Raw genomic sequence first — 14,716 nt, forward strand, 5'->3', positions numbered from 1 at the left:
TGATCCTGCATCGTTCGCCAAGCACTTGGTATTTCCACATGAGATCCCATGTGATTTTCAATTCACTAAGGATTTCTATGTGTCAGCTGGAGGCCCCTGGGTTTTAGTGAATGAAGAAAATTGAGCCAAAACCCTAACAGCTCTCTTGTGTTTTGTGAGGAGGTGTTTAGACATGGCCGATATTTCAAATAAGAAATTATTCATTTTACATCACTTAACCTGCAACCACACAACTGGCAAATCACGTGTCAGGTTTGTTGAATAGAGGAACTACCCGAGCATCAGTTTGAAAAGAAAATTAAAGAATTACTAAATGGGGGATAATATTTAATTATCTTATATAAAATGTAATTGCTATATAAATCTATATATTTTGTTTGTTTATGACCCAAGAATTATACTTCAAAAGCTACATGGTGTGCAGTTGTAAGAAAAACTATTGGTGAGCGCAGATGCTGTGCAAATTATGAGGATAAAAAAAGTGTTATACTTAAACCTTTATGCTTAAACTTGCTTAAACTAAGTTGTCTTCAGTAGAATTACATTTTGTTTTGTCCATTTCAGTAAGAGCGAACAGACCAGAAGCAGTTTCTATGAAAAACATGGAGGACTATGTCCAGTTTTTCTATACAACTTTTCATATTGAAACAAACTAATAATTAAAATCATCTTCAAGAAATATATAAATATATTTTTTTATTGTGTTGATTCACAAAGGAATCTTTAGAAAACATGTAGATAAGATCAGCTTAAAACAGTGACAGTACGCACATGTTGATTTAAGTTCACAAAAAAAATCTTTATAAGAAGAGAGAGACAAATAAAATCAATGTGAAGCAATGATAAAGCATATATATTAATTTCGCATTTGTGTTATCGTCTTGGTCACTCTTACATCACTCTAAACACCTTATCAAAAGGTACCATGAAGGTCAGATGATTATCTAAAATCTTCACATAGGCACACAACCTATATATTCAAGCCTTGTAATCTAAAAGTAATGATAAAATATATAGAGTCACATATAAAAGATTCAGGAAATGTTCAAGTTTCTCAATTATCCAAGGTTCTGTTACTTAATCTCTTCAGGTGAGATTCAACGAAAGAGGAAATCTAATGATGGGAATTTTTACATTCGTAAGTCGTGTTTGAAATATTTAATGCCATGGAATTTCTGATGTTGGATTTCTAAGGTCTTTGAAATACATTTTAAATTGTGAAGTCCGCTCAACTACGAGCATCGGACATGTTGTTAATAAATGTTGCAGATTTTCTGACAGATCTATGTTTTTACAAAAATCTGCATATAATGCCGGATTTGGGGATAAGTTTCCATTTCGCTAGTACCTCATTTGTTTTCCATAGTTTGAGCTGAAATCTCGAAAAGACACTTCGAATGGATTGTGTCCTCCCACGTGTTCCTCATCTTTTGATATTTGTTATCGCCAGCTTCGCTGCTTCGGAAATTCTTTTTAGGCAGAGGGCGCTGTGCTCGAGTTCGTGGCGTCGATTGTCCCTCGACGGGCTCTGTTCCGTGTCGACGTCACTGCTGGTATAAATAGCTCGAGCTCTCCCTTGGGCTTCAGTTCCGTTTTTCCGATTGCTTCGCTCTCGTGAACGGGGCGCTTCGAGATTTTCGGTGAGAAAATGTATTCATCTACTGCTTCTACACCCAATACTGGGTTTAATTAGTGTATCTACTGCGGTTCGGAGTTGTCTATCACCGATCCTCACTGCATCTGTCTTTGGTGCCTGGGTTCAGATCATCGAACCTGCGACTGTGGCTCCTGTCAGTCGATGACGGAGAAGGCCCTCCGTGAGAGGAAAGATAAACTAGCGGTGGGGCGGGAGGCCTCGAAGGCCACTTCGAAGGCCTCATCGAAAAGACATAAAAAATCATCTGATTCAAAAGAATCGGAACGTCACAAAAAACACTCAGAGATCCCGATCTCGCAGTAGATCGAGGCGATCTTCTTCGTCATCTTCTAAAAAAGTTCAAAGGAGACATAAATCTCCTTCATCATCATGCGATACATCGACTGAATTGGTTCGATGTCCTACAAAATCGGGTTCCCCAAGAAAAGGGGAGGATTTTAGAAGAAAAATGATGGAGGTCTTTGAGAATGCGGCCTCGAACCCCTCAAAGAAACCCCAAAAGAGCCAGAGCCCGGTTGCTCCATTAGACGACACAGTGAATTCGGGAACTACAGCGGTAAAACCCAGTAGTATGGGTGAAACCTGTAAAACTTGAGTCGACAAATTGTCGAGGAAAACTCAAGAGTCGAGTGTTTCACCGGCACCTCATAAAAAGCCGAAGTTGTCAAGAACATCCGCAACTTCGTCGACGCCATCGGCGCTGACAGCTTCGACATCGAAGCCTAAAATGTCTTTGACGCCTTTGTCTAAGTCTTCATCGGGTTCGTTGAAGATTCCTTAGACACCTTCGAGGAAACCCTCCATTCCTTTGACGAAAAATCAGGAGGGAAGAGAGGAGATTTACTCCCTTACCAAAATCAGACTTTTTTAAGTCTATGTCTTCAATTTTTGAAGAAACTGGCTCGGAGGATGAGGAAATCTCTCCTCTTGGAGTGCAATATGGCACTAGACAGGTTCCAGAGGAACCTATAGACCCTGAATCTAAGATGAGAGACCTGTGTGAGACTCTGCATTCTGCAAGTGGCATTGACGCGTCACCTGAATTGGAGTTTGCTAGACCTGACCCTGCAGAACATGCAGATTCAGGGTACAGGAGTTTGATGAATAGTGTGGTAGAATATATGGGTTGGGTTAGAGCCTCATCCACTTTTGAACAGGACGATATGACGGACATAATAGTTCGGGGCCCCCAGAAAGATCCAGTTTTCCCCTTCCATAGGGCGCTTCAGAGAACAGTGGAAAAGAACTGGGAAACCCCTGACAACATTGCTGCTGTAAACATCGATTTTCCAAAGAAGTATAGAACTTCCACTACTGATCCCGAGTATCTGAATAGACCTCCCACTCCAGAAAGTCTGGTTATTCAGGTTGCAACTACTTCAAAACAAACTGCATATCCAACCATACCTCCGGATAGGGAGGATAAAGAAGGTTGACGCTTGGGCCCGTAAGGTTTTTACTTCGGGTAGTATGGCCTTAAAGTCAACCAATGTCACCTGTACCCTGGCCAGGTTCACACATATCCTGTGGGAATGCATTTCGGCGGCGGCTGAACATATTCCGGAAGGCCATGAAAGGGAAGGCTTCCTGAATATTGTCAAATACGGGAAGGAGGCAATGGGGGAATGTCTCCCGTCTGGACTGGATACTGCTGAAAGTATTAGCAGATCCATGGCATAAAGCACAGTACTACGCAGATTTGCGTGGTTGAGAAAGTCGGGTTTTGCACCAGATGTGCAGGCCAGGCTTCTCAAGACACCTTTTGATGGCTCGAGACTGTTTGGTAGTAAGGCTGATGAGAGCCTAGAAAAACTACAGACCTCAAAAGCGTCAGCTAAATCCCTTAGTGCCTCCATGCGACAACCTCAGAACCCTATCCGGGCTCATCTTCCTGGAGGGGTCGTCCTTTTCGGTACTACTCTTCTTTTGGTAGAGGAAGAGGACAGGTTTTTCAAAGGGGCAAAAGAAATGTCACTCGTGGTGGACGAGGAAAGACTACAAAGCCATCTTCAGGAACGGCATCTTTACCCTCAGCCGCTCCTGCAGCCGCCTCCAAATCACTCTGAGGCCTTATCATACAAAACACCAGTGGGAGGTAGAATCTCTCAGCATCTGAAAGAATGGCGGGGCATTACTTCAGATGCTTGGGCACTGGAAACAGTAGCTCAAGGTTACTGCCTTCCCTTCCTAAAAAGACCTCATGATCATCCACCGGGAGCCAACTCGACCAAAATTCCAGACCCGCTCCTTTTGCAGGAAATTTTAACCCTGCTAGAGAAAGGTGCAATAGAACATGTACCTGTAGCGGAGAGGAGCAAGGGTTGGTACTCCCTTATTTTCTCATCCCAAAGAAGGACGGAGGATTGAGACCCATCTTTGACTTAAGAAATTTGAACAAGTTCCTCAGGAAGGACAAGTTCAAGATGGTAACCCTTTCCCAGATCCTTCATGCTCTCCAGCTCCAAGACTGGTTGGTTTCATTGGGCCTTCAGGATGCTTATTTTCATGTGCCAATCCCTCCTAAGCACAGAAAATACCTGAGGTTCGCAGTTGGCGGTTCTCACTATCAGTTTAGAGTTCTGCCATTCGGGCTGACCTCCGCCACGAGGGTTTTCACCAAGCTGATGGCGGTAGTGGCAGTGAGTCTCAGGAGAGGGAGGATTCACGTCTACCCCTACCTGGACGACTGGTTGATCAGAGCACGTTCTCCCGGACAAGTTCAAGAACATCTGTCGATCACCTGTCACTTCCTTTACAATCTGGGCTTCTCCCTCAATTTGAAGAAGTCCCACATGATACCATCCCAAAAACTCCAGTTTATCGGAGCATCCTTGGACACTTCCTCGGGCAAAGCCTCGCCTCCCGAGATAAGAGCTCTCCACATTCTGCAGATGGTAACAAAATTCCAGAATGCCCTGCATCTGCCTGGCCTTCGATTTTCTGAGGTTGCTCGGCCTCATGGCATCCTGCATTTTTCTGGTTCCAGAGGCCAGATTGAGAATGAGATCAGTGGTCCCAGTTCTCGGGGAGTATGTCGGATCTTCTGCAAGTCCCGAGTGCAGTTGCTCAGGATCTACTATGGTGGGCTTGCAACGACAACATCCTCAAAGGGGAATCTTTTTGGCAACCATGGCCGGAGATAACAGTAGTAACGGACGCCTCACTCACGGGGTGGGGAGTTCATACCAACAATCTGACAATCAGCGGTAGTTGGTCTCCATCGGAGTCCAAACTACACATAAACCTGTTGGAGCTGAATGCAATCTGACTAGCGCTGAAGGCCTTTCTGCCCTCTGTACAAGGAAAGAATGTCCTGATAATGACGAACAACACAGTGGCCATGTACTACCTCAACAAAAGAGGAGGCGTGGTATCACTACCACTGTGCAGAGAAGCAATGGAGCTCTGGTTCTGGGCAATACGGGAAGGAATCTCTCTATCGGCAGTTCACCTAGCCAGAAAGAAAAACACGGCAGCAGATGCTCTGAGCAGGCAGAGCACAGTCTCCCACGAGTGGGAGTTAGCTCAGGAAGTCCTTCTGGAGATCTTCACCCTTTGGGGAACCCCTCAAGTGGATCTGTTCGCAACCACGGTAAACCAGAAGTGCGAACAGTATTGCTCAAGGTAATTTCCCTGAGAGGAGCTCTAGGAGACGCGTTCGTGGTGGACTGGGATTTCCCCCTACTGTACGCGTTTCCTCCAGTCCCCATGATTCCTCAAGTAATCAGGAGGTTGAGAAAGTTCAGGAAAACCATGATCCTAATTGCCCCGGATTGGGCCAGGAGGACGTGGTACCCTGACATTCTGGACATGTCCATCTGCCCTCCAATATGTCTTCCGCAAAGAGAGGATCTTCTCTTGTAAGAGTAAGGTCGGGTTCTCCATCCAGAGGTCAAGACACTCAACCTTCACGCATGGTTTCTGAGAGGTTGAGGTACAAGGATTGGGATCTTCCGGATGACGTTATGGAGATTTTGCTTTCGGCCAGAAGGCCAGCAACGAAATCTTTGTACCGATGTCGTTGGAACAAGTTCAGTAAGTGGTGCAAAGATAAGTATGTGGACCCTTTTCAATGTGGCACCCCAATGGTGCTTTCTTTCCTATTGCATCTAGCCAATCTGGGGCTCCAGATCGGAACAATTAAAGGATATCTTGCTGCGCTGTCCATTTTCAAGCGCTCCTTGGAAGAGGTTTCTTACTTCAAAATTCCATTGATCATTCAGTTCCTGAAAGGACTTACCAATTTATATCCACCAGTAACGTTTCATGTCCCAACTTGGGATTTAAACTTGGTTCTTAAATTTCTAACTTGTATACCATTTGAGCCTCTGCATTCCTGTCCATTGAGGCTTCTAACACTAAAAACTGTCCTTCTTGTGGCATTAACATCAGCCCGCAGGGTTAGTGAACTACAGGCTCTCTCATGTAAACCTCCATATACCATCTTTTACAAGGACAAGGTAGTTCTTAAGGTTAAACCATCTTTCTTACCAAAAGTAGTTTCTGATTTCCATTTGTCACAAAAAATTATTTTACCAACATTCTATCCTCCTCCTCATTTGGGTAAAGAAGAGGAGAGATTGCATAGACTGGACCCCAAATAGGCCGTCAGTTTTTACATTTCAAAAATGTCAAAATTACGTCAAGATGACCAACTCTTTGTGGGTTATACAGGTCGTAAATTGGGGTTAGCGATGACAAAACAAACTATATCCTGCTGGATCATTCTGGCTATATTGGAATGCTACAAATTAGCAGGAAAAGACACACCGGATGGGCTCATTCCACTATGGGAATGGCTACTTCTGCGGCTTTGAAGAGGGGAATCCCTGCAAAAGACATTTGCTTGGCTTCAACATGCGCATCAATGCATACCTACATCAAGCATTACTGCTTAGATGCCTCCTCCTCCAATGAGGATTTATTTGCCAGGGAGGTACTTCATTCCGTCCATGAAAACAATAACTAGCACTCCCACCTCCAAATTGATCAATGCTATGGGAGTCTATCACAAGATGAGGAATACGTGTGAGGACACAATCCATTCAAAGAACAAGTTACTTACCAACTGTAACATTCTTTTGACTGGATGTTCCTCCCACGTATTCCTCATCGACCCTCCCAGCCTACCCCGCAGTACAGTTTTTGTTTTCTTACACTTTCCTCTCACGATGGGCCTATCAGTCTCAGGACACGCCTGGGTGTTCGACGAGTATTTCCTCAAAAAAACAGAACTGAAGCCAACAGGCGTGGCTCGAGCTATTTATACCAGCAGTAACGTCGACACGGAAAGGAGCCCGTCGAGGGACAATCGACACCACAACCTCGAGCACAGCGCCCTCTGGCGGAAAAAAAATTCTGAAGCAGCGAAGCTGGCGATAACGAATATCACAAGATGAGGAATACGTGGGAGGAACATCCAGTCGAAAGAACATTACAGTTGGTAAGTAACGTGTTCTTCTATATGTCGGGGACGGAAACCTAAGTAGGTATGATTCTGGTATTCAATATTTTTTGAAGCCATGGCAATGAAGCTTTGATTGGACGATGCTATATAGTGGGATATAATTTGCAATAGGGATTCTGAGGTGGTAGATATGAGGCATTTCCTATATAGAGAGCATAGTTTCTAGGCATAAAAATGATGTAAAGAAAATAAGCCTACTTCATGCCTGATTATGCACATGGGTTGTGAGAGGGGTAAAGAAAGGACATGCTTCCAAAATGTGCCCTCTAGACAGAGCCAGAATGATATCGGTCTCCACATCTTGGTTTCAGCCACACATAATACTATGGGGACAACTTTCTGATAATAGAAAGTGAGTAATGGTGAATAGGAACAATTCCCATACTTTGCATGAATAATCCGTGCTTGTGCAGTTGCAGTTGTCATTTTTTTTTTCTTTGGCTCCATAATGTAAGGCAAGTCGGAGTTATGATTGTTCAAATTAAGACCAGAGTAACGATATTCGTTAACAACTTGGATTTCTGTTCCATGTAGAGACCATTTGTAGAAATGTTTATCATTCTACCTCCTGTCACAGTGCATGATTTTTGTTTTGCCCAGCTTAATCGATAATACGTTTTCATCTGCGTACTTTCCTAGGGCTGTCGGAAGATTTTGTAGGCCTCTTGGGTTCTTGGACAGTAGAACTAAATCGGCTACATAAAGCAGCCATGGAATGGAGTGATACCCTAGCTTTGGGGGGGGTCAGAGACGATTTTGTTGAGATTTTGATTTAGATCTGAAATGAAAAAAATAAATCGCGCAGATGCCAAAATGCATCCCTGCTTTAGTTCTCTAAAGGTTGAAATCGGAGGGGTTAGTTTGCCTTCCATGGTCAGTCTGATTTGGACCGTTGTCAGTATGAAGTTGGTGAATAAGCATTTGAGTGGCATAAGGACAGTTGACTCCTTTTTAGTTTGTGCATTAATAGTTCTCTCGAAACTGAATCGAAAGCTGTTTGGAAATTGATAAAGGCAATTTATTGGCTGTTTCATTTCAAGACATTGGGCTTTCATAGCGTTGATAGATAGCAAATTGATAGTGGTACCCATGCCTTGAATAAAGACAGTTTGAAATGGATCTTGTAGATTTTTTTAGACACCCAACAATTAAAATCTCTGAAGATTAGCCATGCAAATAATGTCCCTGGAGCATCGAGGAGAGCAATAGGTTGATAATTGGCAGGAGACCGCTACTACCGCTGTACCACTGTTTCCTGCGATGATGGAGGAATGATTCTTGTTGCTAGTACTTGATTAAATATGGTACATAATATTTTAGCACACGCCTCAGGATGGAGTTGAAACATTGCATTATTAAGACCATCCGGTCCTGGAGCTTTAGAAGAGCTGCGTTTCGAGATGTGGTATAAGATATCATTTTGGTCAAAGGCCAGATCAAGTGTGGCTATTGGCATCAAATGTGCATAGGGTGGAGTTCAAGAGATTGGTGCGTATAAGTTGGTGTAGTGGGCATTCCATAACTGCTCTGATACTGCTATTATCTGCGTCGAGAGCTGAGTAATATGAGTTGCTCGGTTTAGTGTATCCCAAATTGCCACCAAGTTTTTAGAAGCCATGGTTCGTAACATTAGCTCACCGTCTTTTTGGAACAGCAGAGCTTTACGGCAGTGCACCCAATTATTATATTGTGTTTTAATCTGTTTCAAGACACACATTTTGGGCTTGTGAGGTAATAAGCAGGCTGTTCTCTTTGATCGTCGTAAGATGATCTTCTGCTCTTGTAATAACGGATCATAGCTGTTTGTGCTTGTGGATGTTTCTGGCTGTCAAAGACGGTTGCTGCTTAAAAGGTTGCAGAGCTGCGATGTAATTGTTATGATCAGGCACAATTTGTGTGCATTGTTAGCAAGCTGGTCATAAAGCGACTCGGGAGACAAGCAAAATCGATTTCGCCCTTCAGTCTGCATACGTTTGTTTGATAACAAGAGTTATGTTTATCCATCTGCAGAGAGGGCCTTTTCCAAAATACTACAAGCATCTCGTGGTCGCTATGTTTCTGAGATACTATTATAAAGCTTTCTGCAAGTGCAAATAGAGTTCTATTGGTGAAGATATAATCAATAATTGCTTCTTGATCAACTTTTCTCCAAGTGCTACTCGGTGGTACTTATCTGCCATAAGGTCGACCAGCGTTTTACAAGGGCAGATTCTGCAGCAGTTGTTTTAGAAAGACAATGTAAATTAAGGTCGCTGACTAGAATTGGGTGAGTTATAGGTGTGTCAGCTGTGACTAGGTCTAGAACATTCTCAAATTATGAAGAAATCTTTCAGTTTTGAAATTCGAGTGGTTCCAGTAGATGTTTGTTAGAACTATAGTTTAAGAAGGGATTTAATTTTAACTAGCTGGGTATAGACGTTTGGAGTTGGCCAGAGTTCTATTTGCAGACCAGATGATCTTTTGGTGGCGATTAGTAGTCCCGTCATGGGTTTGACTTTTGGAAGCACTATTTGAAGGTAGGAGAAGTATATTATGATTGTCCCATATGGGTGATTCCGAAAGCCATGTCTCTTGTAAAATTACAATGTCATAATTACCAAGATCATGTGTGGAGCAATTCCAGCTGGCAAGACCGAGTGGTGTCCCTCTCGGATTGTTAATCCTGCGTGACTAGTCGGACAGATAAAGGGGACTGATTTCTTGTGGTGTTCTGTAATTGCCGTGAACGGAGAGAAGATGGTTAAGTGCACGTAATTTTTAGAGAAGGAAGAGCAGATATTGCTCTTTGATGGCTGCTCGATGCAATGTGCCGTTTAGGTTTAAAGTTTTTGTGAAGCGGAAGTACTTGGGAGAGAAGAAAGCCCAGATCGAATAGAGAAGCTCTCGCTTGCCATGTTGTATTTAGGATGATCCTCTGATTGTATCCACAACCTTGCTATGGATAAATCAGAGTCTTTTATAAACTCTACCTGATTTATGTCGGACGATGCTAGATCTTCCAAGCACCGAATATCACTAAAGTTTGAGTATGCTAGTTCTGTTAAAGTCATATGTCATGTAAGGGGTAGGTCTGCATTCAATGATTAGATGGTGGTAATAAGACTGATGAATAGCATTCTTATTTTTATCGGCAAGAGTGGTGGATTTCCGTACCTTGCTTTGGGCATTCAATGTCAGACTACTTTGTCTAATCATAGCTTGTGTAATGGCAGCTGTGTATGATTGTGAGCAGGATTGGTCATGTGAGTGCGAGCAAGCGCTCTGTAGAGAGCTGAAGTGCAGGGTGATTGATTTAGCTATTTCTGCTCGTCTTTGCTCCAAGGTGTAAAATGTAGGGCTATTCACAGTAGGAGACAAGGAAGAAAGTGATAACTGCAGCAGGAGACGCTGCTGGGGTGAGAATCTGGAGGGGCAGAGGATGTTCATGTCCCAGCTCAACCACTATCTAGGGATTCATATCATAGATCACCTGAGCGATTTGGTTTCCAAGGATTTTTTATTGTGGGCTATGACTGCATATTTGTTTTGATCGCTGTTTTAGCTACTTCTATTTGCTACATGGGCAAAGGCAGAGAGCTTATAAAATGCTTTGTGTTATGATGAGTTTGTAATGTAGATGCTTTCATGTTTTTAGTTTTCTTCAATATTGGTAAGGATTTTGCAACTATCTTTTTAGCTGTATTGAACGCAGGTTTGTCTGGTGGCGCACTACGTACAACTTGTTCAGTTAAGGCCTCTAGTGTAGAATCAGTAATTTCACAGGTGGCAGAGGCATCTGCAACCCAGGGGATTTCACGAGCATTTCGCGTAGTAGCTATCTTGCTTTGACACCGCAAACTGGCTTCCGAAGTCGGATTGTCAACAATTGGTGGGTGTGAATTCGGAGCAACATTAGTGCATTGTTCGTGCTGAAGTAATTGCAGAATTAGTGTTTAGAGTTTGGTCAATGACATACGCGCTGCATTCATGGCAGCGAGTGTGATATCTACAAACTGAGCTATTGTGGTTCTTTGAGATAGGCATCGTTCAACATGTTTGCTTGCTGGATGTATGCTTTCTCAAAGTGGGATTTGTAAAGGATATTGAGCAGGGCAGACGAGTTATGCGTAGAATTAGCAAACATGATCGGTGACTGATAGAGGTGTGCGGTACCTGGAGGGGTGGTGGAAGGGAAGGGTAGTTATGCGTTTCTGGATAGTTTGACAAGGCAGGGATGGGAAGGGTCACGTTTTGCGGGACGACAGCGCTCCGTTGTTGCGAGTTGCTAATTTGGTGATCTCCCTGTTTCGGAAGATTTTTCTATAAGACTAACAGACTGTGCTTAATCATGGATCTGGGCAGCAATGACAGTTTGTGCTATAATCGGCAAGTCCAGCTGCGTGGGGGGGGGGGGTTCATTTTGTTGCACTGAGATTGGGGACAAATTGGGGGGAGCAGGCTGGCTCATGGAAGAGGGCGTGGTAGTGAAAACCGCAGCCAGCAGAGAATCAGGCGGTGCCGAAAGAGCAATTATGGTAAGATGTGAGGTTGGGGATCCATCTCGCGAAACAGATGTGGGAGGTATGTCCGAATGTTTGTTAATCCGGGCAGCACCTGTCGATGCTAGAGGTTCGGGAGAGTAGAAACCTCGAATATCAGAGGTGAGGGACTGCGTGCGTATGCGCATACTCGCGTGGTTACTTGTTGCAATATTTAGCATGCACGACGCTCTCTGTGGTGTTCTTTTTGGAAGAATTTGCAATTTAGAGATTTCGGTCTGAGGCGGCATGGTGGATTTCAGAGTGTACGAGTTGGACTACATGGCGAAATCAATCCTACTCATGATGTAGGGATTTCGAATTATAAATTGAAATTTACAGAGTGCAAGATTCGCTTGCCTTTAAGGGTGATTCAGAAACATTAATGCGCTGCTAGGCGCTGAATAGTTAAGCAGCTAAACGGCACTTGCAGAATGTGCTTATACAGATACGCAGTTTTCCGAATCTATGCAATTGCGTTAGAGAAAAGAAAAAATATTATGTCAAAAAATGTTCTTTCTGGGAGATTGAATGTCCAAATCATAGGCAATACTGTTGAAAATCAGGGGATAGCGATGAAGCGATGAAGGTTCCGAGTGGCAGTTCCCGGCAGCTCCACAGAAACACAAAAACACTCTGCACACTCTGCATTCGCTCGCTAAGCACTGGAGCTTTTGTAGATCACGCCCACCTGTAATGACTGAATGAATAGGGTAAACCGACTCAGCGTGGCAATTCGGGATTTCACAAAAACACTCGCCACACTCCGCATTCGCTCCACTCAGCACTGGAGCTTTTGTAGATCACGGCCACCTGTAATGAATGAATGAAGAGGGTAAACCGACTCAGCGCGGCAATTCGTGATTTCACAAAAACACTCGGCACACTCTGCATTCGCTCCGCTCGGCACTGGAGCTTTTGTAGATAAGACACACCTGCAATGAATGAAGAGGGTAAACTGACTCAGCACAGCAATTCAGGATTTCACAAAAACACTCTTCACACTTCGCATTCGCTCCGCTCAGCACTGGAGCTTTTGTAGATCACGCCCACCTGTAATGAATGAATGAAGAGGGTAAACCGACTCAGCGCAGCAATTCGTGATTTCACAAAAACACTCGGCACACTCTGCATTCGCTCCGCTCGGCACTGGAGCTTTTGTAGATAAGACACACCTGCAATGAATGAAGAGGGTAAACTGACTCAGCACAGCAATTCAGGATTTCACAAAAACACTCTTCACACTCTGCATTCGCTCCGTTCGACACTGGAGCTTTTGTAGATCACGCCCACCTGTAATGAATGAAAAGGGTAAACTGACTCTGCACGGCAATATGGGATTTCACAAAAACACTCTGCACACTGCGCATTCGCTCCGCTCAGCACTGGAGCTTTTGTAGATCACGCCCACCTGTAATGACTGAATGAATAGGGTAAACCGACTCAGCGTGGCAATTCGGGATTTCACAAAAGCACTCGGCACACTCCACATTCGCTCCGCTCAGCACTGGAGCTTTGTAGATCACGCCCACCTGTAATGAATGAATGAAGAGGGTAAACCGACTCAGCGCGGCAATTCGTGATTTCACAAAAACACTCAGCACACTCTGCATTCGCTCCGCTCGACACTGGAGCTTTTGTAGATAAGACACACCTGCAATGAATGAAGAGGGTAAACTGACTCAGCACAGCAATTCAGGATTTCACAATAACACTCTTCACACTCTGCATTCGCTCCGTTCGGCACTGGAGCTTTTGTAGATCACGCCCACCTGTAATGAATGAAAAGGGTAAACTGACTCTGCACGGCAATATGGGATTTCACAAAAACACTCTGCACACTGCGCATTCGCTCCGCTCAGCACTGGAGCTTTTGTAGATCACGCCCATCTCTAATGAATGAAGAGGGTAAAAAGACTCAGCACGACAATTCGGGATTTCACAAAACACTCTGCGCACTCCGCCAAGAAATATAACAAGCAACACAAGAAGAAAAACCGTCAGCTGGCTATGTGTGCTTTTGGTGTCTGATAGGTGTCACACTACTTTTTGTTCTACACTTACTATGTTCTATTTGTTACAGTTTTTGATGGACTCTTACTTTGTGGCTATGGTTGTTTTGAATGTTTTATTACTAATACAGCAGTACATGTCACTAAGGCACACATATACTTACCTGATATGGTTAATAGTTTAGTATTTAATTTCCAAAAGTAGATGACAGCTATTATTAATTATTACTTATTGGCCCTCAAGAAGCCTTTTATTCTTCTTTTTTCCACGTTTTGTTTGTTAAAACCATGACGCAGATTAACAGTTCTGCTGTGACTGTGTAACACAATATGAACAGGCATGGAACAAAAGTAACAGAATTAAAAAAAACAGACAGCTGGACATGTCTCCTTCTGTTGTTGAACAACTCTTCAAAATGGTGGTATATGTTGTTCTCCCACTGTAATTATTTGTTAGCAGCTTGTTCAGTTTAAACAGGTGCTCTACAGCAGATGCTCATTCTCTTTAGACCGCTGGTCAGTTGCAGCTGGAGAATCATCCCCAGGTTGCAGGTGATGTTCCACGTATTCTGTTTATTGTTGATGCTCTTTATGCCTTTTGTTTACTAAAATATTCAAACTGTCCTCTTGTGTTGCGTATGGAGGTGTTTGGACATAAACGAGGTTTCAAATGAATAGATACTAATTTTTCCGCAACTTAACCTACAATCTCACAATTGACAAATCACACGTTGGCCTTGTGCTCTAGGAGCTCCATCTTTAGTGTGGACAAATGTACATACCCAGGATTCAGATGAAGGCTCAGGTGGCTGGTGTTACTTGTATAGGATTCATGTACTTCAAGATGTTGGTCAAAGCTTACAAACTGCCACCTCCTGTACCTCCAGACTGTTATCTGCACTTTGATTCTCTCCAGAGAAGCAAAAAATGACGCTGTCTCCAGCAAGACAAAGAGCAACCAGCCAGTACAAATATCGAGTTAGCAATGAAGTCAAATACATATTTTACTTCTGTAATATTAGAAATAAACTGTAGGCGGCAGTGTACATAGAAACTGCAGTGT

The sequence above is a fragment of the Ambystoma mexicanum genome, chromosome 3p, assembly GCF_040938575.1.
Source record: "Ambystoma mexicanum isolate Mex_15411 chromosome 3p, UKY_AmexF1_1, whole genome shotgun sequence".
Classification (NCBI taxonomy): Eukaryota; Metazoa; Chordata; class Amphibia; order Caudata; family Ambystomatidae; genus Ambystoma; species Ambystoma mexicanum.